Here is a 12,845-nt window from a genome sequence, read left to right as displayed (position 1 = left end):
CCCACTCAACAAAGTTTACGGAATCCACCGTAAAACCTCACGGAATCCACCGTGAAATATGCCTCCTGGCATCAAAACCGGTCCATGAAATATTTCCATCCAGTGATTTCTTGGCTTTCTTAAGAGGTTGTTCCCACCGTCTTCTTTATTTCAAACCTCCAAATGTACAAAAAATCAACAAAATGTTAGACAAATATTTTTTTGTGATTTTCTCGGATCACTTGCCACTTACTCCTGATCCATAAGGAGATCCAAATTCATGGCACCATACTCAAACCAAGGATCCACCATCTAGATCTTCTATGGTAAGCTCAAACTTATCGTCTCTTGGTGGATTGAGCTCCCTCAACTTCTTGCGATCTCACATTGGGCTAGCCAACTTTCATGTGTAGAATTTAAAAGCAACGTGCTCTTGAGCTTATTTATAGCTTCCTTTGGGTTATCAACTAGATTGTGCATAGCTTTATCTCTTGCTTTCAAGCGTGAAACTTCTACAATATCACTCAAGTCCTTACATATCCACTTTGTGGGCCGATCCGCACCCCCAATCTTGTCTACTATGATTGAAACCCTCCTTATAGTGATAAATTTGACATTTTCTACAAGCCAACATTCTTCGTGTATTGGGTTTAGTGTGCAACATCCACTGTTTTCATATTCATCTTCAATCATAAATTTAAGCAAACCACAAATAAGCCCATCTTGTATTATCTCTTGTTGTATTGCACCATATGTGGAATCAGCAACTCGAACATATCCCAAAAGCACTTTCTTACTAGATTTATGTTAAAAAACTTTCATGCAAGTCTTTGAAGCCATGAGTTGTCGGTCTTGTATCTAGGTACATGATAGAGAAAGAGTTGATGTTAATTAATATCTTCTTAGGGGTAGGAAACATGCACTCACATCAAGGTAAAAGTTCACAAATGACTATATTATACAAAAGCAGGTGTATAACAAGTAATTGTACCATGTAACATAAATATGATTTGCGGTTCCACTACTTGGTACAAGCACTACTTCTTACTCGATGTAACAAATATACTTTATTTTTTAATGTTACATTTAAAATAGACATCCAAGGATAAATGCATAGGTTATCCAGAAAAAAGATACAATTACTCGAGGGGGGGGAGGGGGGTTATGGGGGTAATAAAGCCAGGGGGAAAGGGACTTAAGAAGCTCCTTTTTAGAAGCTTCTAGGAGCTTCCACGTGTGTAACGTGTCCCCTAGAATCATCCCGGACACGTCTTAGCAGTCCATCGGAAAGGATGTCTAGAAAGCTCCGCCCGGCACTCCCATGGAATGTTACGGGACTTGCGATCTAGGTCTTCCCGCGTCTGCCAGGTAGCGGAAGTATCCTGGCCGTTCCCACTTAGGATCGACCTGAATTTGGGTCTACCTGTTTGCTCATTAACTAGCAGCAACTAGCGTCAGACCCGAGCGAACTACTTTACGCAGAAACGCCAGGTCCGAAGCGGATTCACGCTGCACTTGGTTCAAGGAGAATGGGAAACGAGAGGGATGCAAGGCTCGACCTCTCTGCCATAAGGCATAGTCCCATTCCGTTCCCCTAAAACAGCGTGAATCGGGTAATAGGTAATTCTAAGTCATCGTTCTCGTTATTTGTTTTGGTGATGATGATCATCCCTCTGTTCGTCGAAGATTTTGAGAAAAGTTCCCGGCTAACCGGGACCACCCATCCATAGGACGGACCCATGGTCCATCCTCCGCACTTTCCTCGGTTTATTTTAGTTATGTAATTACCTAACACATTAATTTGACATATAACAAACAGCTTCTTTGATTATCCCTGTTAAGCACTGGTTCCTTCACGTAATCTTATCACGTGACATAGAAAAACAATGTCAAATAACTTCTTTATTATCATTTTATCCTTTTATCTTTGAAATACAAGGAGTTCCGCCCGTAGGCTTGTTCATAATCCGCCCGAAGGCTATCCAGTAATCCACCAGGGATCACTATTCCAAGCTTCTGCCCGTAGACTAGTATGCGGGCCTCGAGATCCAATCCTGAGTCACGTTAGCCTCTTGTGCAGGACCCGGAAGGCGAGGGATTTACGGCCAGAGCCCCCCCTGGCACCCAAGCGTCCTCCTGCTCCAAGTAGAGCTCAACGAAAAGACCTCTCGCGGCGGGTTCGGTCCATGTTCCCGACGCGGTCAACAACCCCCTTGGTTAGGGTCAGGCAGGCAGTCGCGGGTAACTGAGCTGCCACTCCCTTCAGGCCTTCAACCTGAAGCATCTATATATCTTTCATCCTTTAGTTCCTTGAACAAACAATGCAAACAGTGCTTTCTAAACTGTTACAAGCACAATCAATTCCAGTGGTCGTTTAGTTGGCAAACTGTTAAGGAGTGACTCCTTCTCACCGAATGCGTCCCGCATTCGATCCGGAATCAATTGCAACTTGGCAAGATTCCTATCGTCCTTGGGTTAGGGTCATACCCTGTTAACCCAACTTAACCAATACCTTAGGTTTTTAATTAGTAGTAATCCCGGCGACCATGTCGCTTTAATTTATTGACTAATCATTTGCGCCGAGCAATTACTTAACTTCCCTTAACTTGGCAATTTTTCCCTAATGAGGGCGATGTAACAGGATGACTACCCATCCCCTTGCAAGTTAAACTTGCGCAAGAACCTGCCAACCTCATTCCAAGGATTGGCAAAACTTCCTTGTGATCAAACCACAAGGCTATGCGACGTTGCAACTTATTGCACAAGTGTCGCCTCCATTCCAAGAGATCATTTCACCTATTGAATGGCATTTTCTGGTCACGGAATTAACTTCAGACGAGAAGCAGGGTTTAGGGTGTCTTTTTACCCAACCCATCCCTAATTTCACTAAATCGACAACGTTTAGTCCTAGGGTTCCAACTCAATTCGAGTTTCATCATTTTGAACGCTTGGTCCTTAAGGTAGGAATCCTAGATTATTGTTTACATGAGCATCCAATTAACTCAACATTTTGGGAATGTGGTTAGGACTATTGGGCTTGAAGGTTTCGACTTAGCGACAATTGGAAAACTAGGCCGAATCCTTAACGTGCTAATCCCTAGTTAGTGTTTGGGGTATCTATCGTATTGACTGAACCATGCCCATACGAATCCTTTGCGGCTAGGTGATTTGGGTAATTCACTATGCTTGTCTGGCGACAAGGATGAATCCTTCCTAGAGATAATAAACTAGATCTAAAGAAGAAAAATGGCTCCGACTACCACAATACATGTAAACATGCGACTCACTCTATCTTTTATTGGTAAGTAAAAATACATGATAAGTTGGATACCAACTTTCTTAGGACCTACTAGGCCTTACTTCAAACAATCATGTCTGCTACCTTGTTATCTTCACTTTAGAATCTCATGCTTGTTTAAATCTTGCAACCTTTCCTAACGGCAACACTTGATGAATGAATTTTTATGCACCATGAAAGTGCAACATGCAACCCTTACATAACTACAATGTAGTTAAATGAGATTATTGTAGAGTTAGTGTTGGTATATTCTTTCTTGCAAGCACATGCCACATGCCAATCTCTAGATTCAATTTTTGATACGCCATCATTACTTTTCGGATAACCTCCTACGGGTGTTAACAACTTTTTCCCATGAACCATTACAATAAAGATTTTTCCTAAATTGCGACATAAGCTTATTCTTTCCATGTCTAGTCAACAATACGCTTAATAACTTCAGCCTTATAATGATAGGCGGTAGGTGTTCTAGGCTCGTCACTTTGAAATGCATGATAAGACAACATAATACTAAGGTCGTAAGATGGATAGAAAACTCACGTTCATCATATTGAAAATGTTAATAACTCCATTTCATGTCATGAGATAATTCTAGTAATCAATCGAATAGACAAATTTTCCTCAATTTCCTTTTAATTTGGCTTGGTAAATTTGAACATGCATAGGTGCTTTCTATCCCGTGAGAGTTATCATACCTAATGCATTACTTTTGCGTAGAATCAAAATCATAAAAACCTGGGTCTGTGGGCTCGGGGAGATATCCACTTGAATGCTTGGAGATGAACCTCCCGCAGGCGCGCCTTGCAACTTTTTGGGAGCCATTGTAGTCGTGGTTACGGACTTCGCAGATTCCCTCTATCCTTTACTCTTGCTTTTTGAGACGGCTAGGAGGTCGATACCTTCTCCTCGCGAAGGAATAGGAGTTTCCCGAACCCATTTTCTAAAACTGAGAGGCCCGCATAGGATCAAGGCCTATGGCCTTAAACCTTAGAAGCTTCTTGAAGAAGCTTCTGGGCAACAGCAGCCACGTCGGGGGGGGGGGGGGGGGGGGTGTCGTAGTCACGGCGAGGGTGGGCGGCGTTCCTGGTCGCGACAGCAGACGGTGGCCACGGCAGCCCTTGGCGGCGTTTCGTCAGCACGGCGGCTTCCCCTCAGCACGGCGACCTCCTCTCAGCACGGCGACCTCCTCTCAGCACGGCGACCTCCTCCTAGCCTCTTCCTAGGGGGTGTTTATATAGGCATGGGGGGGGGAGAAGGCCTCCACCACGTGGCACCCTTGCATGGGTTCCCCCCCTCCCATGCAGGCCACGACTTTCATATCCCATCCCCCCCACACTCCCTTTTCTCCAATCGTGCATCGGCTGGGGAAAAAGGGATAGAAATAAAAAAAAATTTGCCTTAAATTTTCAAATTGCCCTTCCCAAGAGGGTGTTTTTGTGAGACTAGCGGTTTCGAACTTTCGGGTTTGATTTACCAATGCGGAGGACCCCATTTCTCGCGTGCGGGTCACACATTACACCGCCAATAATTTCAATGCAAGAGATAACCTTTGCACAAGGTTTAGGTCGTGTGCGGGATGTCAATATTCACGGGTGGGAATATTACATTCTCTCCCCCTTAGAAGAATCGAGATGTCCTCATCTCGAGATAAACTGGGGATATTGAAGATTGAGAGAGTTTTCATCCATCCAGGTAGCATCCTCTTCGGGATAATCTTTCCACTGGATGAGGCATTCTTTCAAGGTTCTAGATCTCAACCGTCTCTCCCTAACATCTAAAATCTTTTGCGGTCTTAGTTCAAGGACTCCTTGACTAGGCATTACAATTTGTTGGTCATCGAGTACATGATTAGGGTTGGGCACATATTTTTTTAAGAGACTAATATGGAATACATTGTGAACTTTTAGGTTATCCGGAAGTTGCAATTTATAAGCATTGGGTCCCAGGCATTTGAGGATTTTATACGGCCCACAATACCTTGGACTTAGCTTCTTGCATTCACCTAGAGATAGAGAACTCATTTTCGGCCGTACACGAATGAAGACCATGTCTCCTTCTCCGAAGACCCTCTCTTGGCGTTTCAAATCCGCATATGCCTTTTTTCTATCTTTGGCTGCTTGTATGTCTTGTCTTATTGACCTTATTTGGTCATCCATGTCCTCTAACATTTGTCTTGAAGCTTCCACTCTTAGGGTAGGATCAGAAAAATTTAGGGGACTTCGGCAATCATGACCATACAATGCCTGGAAGGGGGTCATTTGAATGCTCTACTGGTAAGAAGCATTGTAGGCAAATTCCACTAACGGCAAGTACTGAATCCACCTCTTCGGCTCTCGACAGCAGTAAGCCCTAAGCATATCCTCAATGATTTGATTTACTCGCTCAGTTTGTCCATCCGTTTGGGGATGGTAGGCGGTGCTAAAACAGAGTTGAGTTCCAATAGCTTCAAAGATAGCTCTCCAGAAGTGTGAAGTGAAGAGAGAATCTCAATCGCTAATGATCCTTCTGGGTAACCCATGTAACTTGAATATCTCCTTGATAAACACTCTTGCAATGTCGGAGGCTTTATAGTTTTTCTTTACTGGAATCAGGTGTGCAACCTTAGTAAGCATGTCAACTACAACCATAATGGAGTTGTATCCTCCTTGGACTTGGGGTAATCCCACCACAAAATCCATACTGATGAATTCCCATTTCATCTGGGGAATATCAAGTGGTTGCAATTTTCCTGGCATCATGACATGTTCAGCCTTGATACGTTGGCAAGACAAACATTCAGTGACATATTTGAGAACGTCACCTTTGAGCCTCTCCCAATGGTAGCTCTTCCTAACTGCATTAAGAGTTTTTGCATAGCCAGGATGTCCTGCGAAAGGGGAATCATGAGCTTCCCATAATATCTTCTGCTTAAGTGACTGGCTTGTTGGTATACATAGCCTTGTTCTATAATAGACAAGTCCATTATCAATGGAAAATTCCCGATACTTAGCTTGTGACTTTCGACTCTGCTCCTTGGTAGATATTTCCTTTATCATGGTTTGGTAGGCCAAATCATCGCATGCTTCCTCTCTAGCTAGTTCGAGTATAGGGTTGCTTGGCATAGATACCTTTGTAGCCAGAGATCTGGCTGTTGATGGATTCTGCAAGATTAGGGAATTTAGGAATGCCTTGCGACTAAGTGCATCAGCAACTACATTCTCTTTCCCTGGTCGATACTTGATTTCAAAATCATACTCCTCCAATACTTCAATCCATCGACGTTGCCTCATGTTGAGCTCGTTCTGGGTAAAAATCCATTTGAGACTCTTATGATCGGTTACTAGAGTAAACTTGTTACCCAACAGGTAGTGTCTCCAAAGCTTTAGAGCATGGATGACAGCTAATAACTCCAGATCATGTGTGGCATAATTCTTTTCATGACTCTTCAATTTCCTTGAAGAATATGCTACTGGATGACCTTCTTGCATAAGTACACACCCCAAGGCAAGAATGTTGGCATCAGTTACTACCTCGAACTCCTTATTGAGGTCAGGAAGTTTCAGAATAGGTGCTGATACCAAACATTGCTTCAGTTGGTCGAAGCTATTTTGCTCGGGAGTTGACCATGTAATAGAAGTCTGCTTCTTTAGTAAGTCGGTAAGAGGTGCTGCAATCAAAGCATAGTTTTTGATAAAGACCCTATACCATCCTGTCAAGCCAAGAAAACTGCGTATTTCTTTGACGGATACTAGTACTGGCCATTCAAGCACATCTCTGACTTTGGCTGGGTCTACTGATATCCCTTCTGATGATACTATGAATCCTAGATATTCAATCTGACATTTGAAGAATGCACACTTCTTCATTTTTGCATACAGCTTATGAGACCTCATTGTCTCAAGGACAATCTGAAGTTGAGGTTCATGATCTTCTTCCTGTTTAGAATAGACTAAAGTGTCATCGAAGAAGACAAGCACAAAATCATCAAGATATGGTCTAAAAATATCCTGCATTAGTCTATTGAAGGTAGCAGGTGCATTTGTAAGCCCGAATCACATAACTAAAAATTCAAAGTGCCCATATCTTGTATTGAAGGCCGTTTTTGGAATATCTTCATCCTTGATCCTGATTTGATAGTAACCTGACCTGAGATCAATTTTGGAGAAGATCTTTGCACCTTGAAGGCGATCAAGAAGCTCATCTATTCTAGGAATAGGATACTTGTTCTTGACTATTGATTGATTCAACCCACGGTAATCAATACATAGTCGAAGTGTCCCATCTTTCTTTTTCTCGAATAGAACTGGAGCTCCCCATGGTGAGTTGCTGGGCCGGATGTAACCCTGGTTTAACAGTTGCTTGAGTTGTTCTTTCAACTCAATAGCTTCCGGAATGGACATTCTATAAGGTCTCTTTGCAATTGGCGTAGCTCCAGGTATTAGCCTTATTACATGATCAACTTCCCTTGGAGGTGGAAGTTCAGTTAATTCCTCAGGGAATACGTCAGCATATTCCTTTAGCCAAGAGGGTCCCTCATGAAACTCTTGCCTTTGATCTAATTTGTTGAGTTTGATCAAGTAAACAGGTAATCCCTTTCTAACCCCTTTTATGATCCGCGATACTTTGGCTAACTGGATTCTTGGCACTCCCGCTTCACCTTGAGTCGTAACAAACTCTCTTTCAGAGTTTCGAAAGGAAACTTGACCCTTTCCACAGTGGATGTGGGCGTCATTAGGCTTAAGCCAATCCATCCCGAGTAGACACTCATGGATACCTAAGTTCATGACTCTGAATTTGACTGAGGTTTTCTTTCCTCCCAGATAGAACTCCTCCTTAGCAGTTTGCCTGGTACAAGTTACCTCACGACCGTTTGCCAATTCCACAAGTAGGGTAGGTGCTTCTAATGTGGCTATTCCTAATCTCTTAGCACACGCTGGTGAGATAAAGGAATGTGTACTGCCACAATCAATCAAGGTTTTGAAACCTTTACCTTGATAGTCCGATGGTGTTTGAATCACCGAGAACTGGCGATTCGGCCCCTTCTTGTGTAAAGCGGCATGGACTGTCGCTCTTTCGAATTCCGCTTCCATAGTCGGGTCTTCCCCTTCTTCTGCTTCACATCTTTTCCTATTGGTAATGCAGGCAGTTTTCCCTCTTCCACGGGTGGTGGCTCCTTGACCGTGGCCTGCACCTTGACGGTGTCCCTCGCTGAGCTTGGGACATTGCCTTTTGAAGTGATCGAGTTCATTGCAGTGGAAACATCGGAGGTTTTGGCCATTACTGTGAGTAGGAACAAAGTTATTGACATTATTTGTCCTTGCTTTCTTCCTTTGTCCCTGATTGTGGCCTTGAACTCTCTTAACTTGGGGTCTGAATGCCCCTCTGTTTGGGTCGCTATAAGACCAATTCTTGTTACCCCTCGGTCTAGCTTGCACTTCCTGAATTATAGGTGCCGCTCGAATGAGTGCATCCTGAAGATCTGATGGACGCATAGATTCGAGACGAGTATTTACAGGTGGATTTAGGCCCGCGCAAAATTTGGACACCTGCTGTGTCGTGTCCATTTGTGGCGCATACTTTAAGAGTGAGACAAACTTAGAGTAGTATGCGTCAAGGGTGAGTCCTAACTGTTTTAGCTCATAGAACTCATTCATTTTCTGTGTACGATATGCAGGTGGCAAATATCTCCCTTGCACGGCTTGCTTTAACTTCTCCCAGGTAACGGACCCCTCCGAAATCCCTTGATTCCTGCACCATTGTTTCCACCATAGTCTGGCTTCACCGGTGAGTTTTGATTTGGCGAGCATGGCCTGATTGGTAGGTGCAGTACCAGCTGCTTCGAAGTAATCCTCCATAGATTCAATCCAAATCTCAGCATCCGACTGGACGAATCTGCCTCTCCCGTCAAACTCGAGTGGCTTTATCTGTTTGAGGAGGAACTTCTTCTCCTGGATCACAGTAGTACTTGATGTAGGGGCCGAATTTGGACCCTGTTCCTGGGGTTGTGCCTGGGTAAAAGTTTTCTTAACATTATTGTATGATAATTGACATTAACTTATTTTCAGTTCATCTATCTCGTAAATCATGAAGCTACTTAATTTTCCGTAACAACCCTGATGCACAATCGGATATTGATAAAAGAAGTCCTTATTTATATTTGCATGGGCGTAGCCTTATACAACATCTCATGTGATGATAATCCAGTCATTACATTTAGTTTGGGGAGAACAACATTGTATTGGATTTGTCTACAGGAACTGTGTAATAGTAGGGTTTTGGGTCATGAATCTTTAGGAATCGATAATTCATCGGAAGTTCAGGATATCCTTTCTGCTGGAATCCATACTTCCCATGGCGGCCCAACACCTTAATCCTGTCAGCTGGGATTACACGGCTTACTTCCTCATATACATATGAGTTCAATTCAACCCTCCGACCTCGAATATGCAAAGTCGAGTTTACGTGAGCTTCCACAAAAATGAACAGCTTCACGACTTTCAAATCTTCCAACCACTTGATCCTCTTTAGGTTGGTTTGTAGATAAGCGAACCGGTGGGCAGCTATGTAGTAGATTCCTGAAGACCCAGTCCATCTTCGTTCTATATATAAAGGTGATGGGTTATAAATCTGCTCCAGGATGTTCATCATTTCAATTCTCTGCCTATAATGCGGAGAATGCATTGCAGTCATAAACATGATCCGGAACACCAAAAACTTGTTCCACGCTTCATAGTTCTGCAAGACAGTATTGAGGATGAGGAAATGTTTGGACAACAACAATTTCTTTACATCATTTTATTGAGATCTCACGAAAACAATTCCGTTGTTGGTCGGCTCTGATACCAACTGTAACGTGTCCCCTAGAATCATCCCGGACACGTCTTAGCAGTCCATCGGAAAGGATGTCTAGAAAGCTCCGCCCGGCACTCCCATGGAATGTTACGGGACTTGCCATCTAGGTCTTCCCGCGTCTGCCACGTAGCGGAAGTATCCTGGCCGTTCCCACTTAGGATCGACCTGAATTTGGGTCTACCTATTTGGTCATTAACTAGCACCAACTAGCGTCAGACCCGAGCGAACTACTTTACGCAGAAACGCCAGGTCCGAAGCGGATTCACGCTGCACTTGGTTCAAGGAGAATGGGAAACGAGAGGGATGCAAGGCTCGACCTCTCTGCCATAAGGCATAGTCCCATTCCGTTCCCCTAAAACAACGTGAATCGGGTAATAGGTAATTCTAAGTCATCGTTCTCGTTATTTGTTTTGGTGATGATGATCATCCCTCTGTTCGTCGAAGATTTTGAGAAAAGTTCCCGGCTAACCGGGACCACCCATCCATAGGACGGACCCATGGTCCATCCTCCGCACTTTCCTCGGTTTATTTTAGTTATGTAATTACCTAACACATTAATTTGACATATAACAAACAGCTTCTTTGATTATCCCTGTTAAGCACTGGTTCCTTCACGTAATCTTATCACGTGACATAGAAAAACAATGTCAAACAACTTCTTTATTATCATTTTATCCTTTTATCTTTGAAATACAAGGAGTTCCGCCCGTAGGCTTGTTCATAATCCGCCCGAAGGCTATCCAGTAATCCACCAGGGATCACTATTCCAAGCTTCTGCCCGTAGACTAGTATGCGGGCCTCGAGATCCAATCCCGAGTCACGTTAGCCTCTTGTGCAGGACCCGGAAGGCGAGGGATTTACGGCCAGAGCCCCCCCTGGCACCCAAGCGTCCTCCTGCTCCAAGTAGAGCTCAACGAAAAGACCTCTCGCGGCGGGTTCGGTCCATGTTCCCGGCGCGGTCAACAACCCCCTTGGTTAGGGTCAGGCAGGCAGTCGGGGGTAACTGAGCTGCCACTCCGTTCAGGCCTTCAACCTGAAGCATTTATATATCTTTCATCTTTAGTTGCTTTAACAAACAATGCAAACAGTGCTTTCTAAACTGTTACAAGCACAATCAATTCCAGTGGTCGTTTAGTTGGCAAACTGTTAAGGAGTGACTGCTTCTCACCGAATGCGTCCTGCATTCGATCCGGAATCAATTGCAACTTGGCAAGATTCCTATCGTCCTTGGGTTAGGGTCATACCCTGTTAACCCAACTTAACCAATACCTTAGGTTTTTAATTAGTAGTAATCCCGGCGACCATGTCGCTTTAATTTATTGACTAATCATTTGCACCGAGCAATTACTTAACTTCCCTTAACTTGGCAATTTTTCCCTAATGAGGGCGATGTAACAGGATGACTACCCATCCCCTTGCAAGTTAAACTTGCGCAAGAACCTGCCAACCTCATTCCAAGGATTGGCAAAACTTCCTTGTGATCAAACCACAAGGCTATGCGACGTTGCAACTTATTGCACAAGTGTCGCCTCCATTCCAAGAGATCATTTCACCTATTGAATGGCATTTTTTGGTCACGGAATTAACTTCAGACGAGAAGCAGGGTTTAGGGTGTCTTTTTACCCAACCCATCCCTAATTTCACTAAATCGACAACGTTTAGTCCTAGGGTTCCAACTCAATTCGAGTTTCATCATTTTGAACGCTTGGTCCTTAAGGTAGGAATCCTAGATTATTGTTTACATGAGCATCCAATTAACTCAACATTTTGGGAATGTGGTTAGGACTATTGGGCTTGAAGGTTTCGACTTAGCGACAATTGGAAAACTAGGCCGAATCCTTAACGTGCTAATCCCTAGTTAGTGTTTGGGGTATCTATCGTATTGACTGAACCATGCCCATACGAATCCTTTGCGGCTAGGTGATTTGGGTAATTCACTATGCTTGTCTGGCGACAAGGATGAATCCTTCCTAGAGATAATAAACTAGATCTAAAGAAGAAAAATGGCTCCGACTACCACAATACATGTAAACATGCGACTCACTCTATCTTTTATTTGTAAGTAAAAATACATGATAAGTTGGATACCAACTTTCTTAGGACCTACTAGGCCTTACTTCAAACAATCATGTCTGCTACCTTGTTATCTTCACTTTAGAATCTCATGCTTGTTTAAATCTTGCAACCTTTCCTAACGGCAACACTTGATGAATGAATTTTTATGCACGATGAAAGTGCAACATACAACCCTTACATAACTACAACGTAGTTAAATGAGATTATTGTAGAGTTAGTGTTGGTATATTCTTTCTTGCAAGCACATGCCACATGCCAATCTCTAGATTCAATTTTTGATACGCCATCATTACTTTTCGGATAACCTCCTACGGGTGTTAACAACTTTTTCCCATGAACCATTACAATAAAGATTTTTCCTAAATTGCGACATAAGCTTATTCTTTCCATGTCTAGTAAACAATATGCTTAATAACTTCAGCCTTATAATGATAGGTGGTAGGTGTTCTAGGCTCGTCACTTTGAAATGCATGATAAGACAACATAATACTAAGGTCGTAAGATGGATAGAAAACTCACGTTCATCATATTGAAAATGTTAATAACTCCATTTCATGTCATGAGATAATTCTAGTAATCAATCGAATAGACAAATTTTCCTCAATTTCCTTTTAATTTGGCTTGGTAAATTTGAACATGCATAGGTGCTTTCTATCCCGTG

Source organism: Lygodium microphyllum, chromosome 17, assembly GCF_053477565.2.
Source record: "Lygodium microphyllum isolate KBCC chromosome 17, Lygodium_microphyllum_v1.1.10, whole genome shotgun sequence".
Classification (NCBI taxonomy): Eukaryota; Viridiplantae; Streptophyta; class Polypodiopsida; order Schizaeales; family Lygodiaceae; genus Lygodium; species Lygodium microphyllum.
The sequence above is the reverse complement of the archived record's forward strand: the minus strand, read 5'-3'. Positions refer to the sequence as shown.